At 37.0% G+C, this 1,067-nt stretch overlaps 1 non-coding gene across 1 annotated transcript; it reads right to left on the reverse strand.

Annotated features, from left to right (window-relative positions):
- Positions 1-551: 551 nt before the first annotated feature.
- On the reverse strand, positions 552-661 carry LOC145719080 (small nucleolar RNA SNORD22). Its single transcript, XR_014142167.1, has one exon. It is a non-coding gene; the product is annotated as a small nucleolar RNA SNORD22 (small nucleolar RNA).
- Between the last annotated feature and the right edge of the window lie 406 nt (positions 662-1,067).

Genomic DNA, 1,067 nt, shown 5'->3' on the forward strand with positions numbered 1-1,067 from the left:
AGGCTGTCCTAAGAGGAAAGTATATAGCAATACAAGCCTTTCTCAAGAAACAAGAAAGGTCCGAAATACACAACCTAACCCTACACCTAAAGGAGCTGGAGAAAGAACAGCAAATAAAACCTAAACCCAGCAGGAGAAGAGAAATAATAAAGATCAGAGGAGAAATCAATGAAATAGAAACCAAAAGAACAGTAGAACAGATCAATGAAACTAGGAGCTGGTTCTTTGAAAGAATTAACAAGATTGATAAACCCCTGGCCAGACTTACCAAAAGAAAAGAGAAATGACCCAAATAAATAAAATCATGAATGAAAGAAGAGAGATCACAACCAACACCAAAGGAATACAAACAATTATAAGAACATATTATGAGCAACCTATATGCCAGCAAATTAGACAATCTGGAAGAAATGGATGCATTCCTAGAGACATATAAACTACCAAAACTGAACCAGGAAGAAACAGAAAACCTGAACAGACCCACAGCCAGTAAGGAAATTAAAGCAGTAATCAAAAATCTCCTAACAAACAAGAGCCCAGGGCCAAATGGCTTCCCAGGGGAATTCTACCAAACATTTAAAGAAGAATTAATACCTATTCTTCTTTACAGGCTCTGGGACTAGGACAGGAGGTAAGACATGTGACTGTTTCTTCACTGGGATAATACCTATTCTTCTGAAACTGTTCCAAAAAATAGATATGGAAGGAAAACTTCCAAACTCATTTTATGAGGCCAGCATTACCTTGATCCCAAAACCAGACAAAGACCCCATCACAAAGGAGAATTACAGACCAATATCCCTGATGAACATGGATGTAAAAATTCTCACCAAAATACTAGTCAATAGGATCCATCATCACATTAAAAGGATTATTCACCACAACCAACTGGAATTTATTCCTGGGCTGCAAGGTTGGTTCAACATCTGCACATCAGTCAATGTGATACAATACATTAATAAAAGAAAGAACAAGAACCATATGATCTTCTCAACAGATGCAGAAAAAGCATTTGACAAAGTATAGCATCCTTTCTTGATTAAAACTCTTCAGAGTGTAGGGATAGG

Source organism: Leptonychotes weddellii, unplaced genomic scaffold (assembly GCF_054177405.1).
Source record: "Leptonychotes weddellii isolate Sample4059 unplaced genomic scaffold, ASM5417740v2 HiC_scaffold_29982, whole genome shotgun sequence".
Lineage (NCBI taxonomy): Eukaryota > Metazoa > Chordata > Mammalia > Carnivora > Phocidae > Leptonychotes > Leptonychotes weddellii.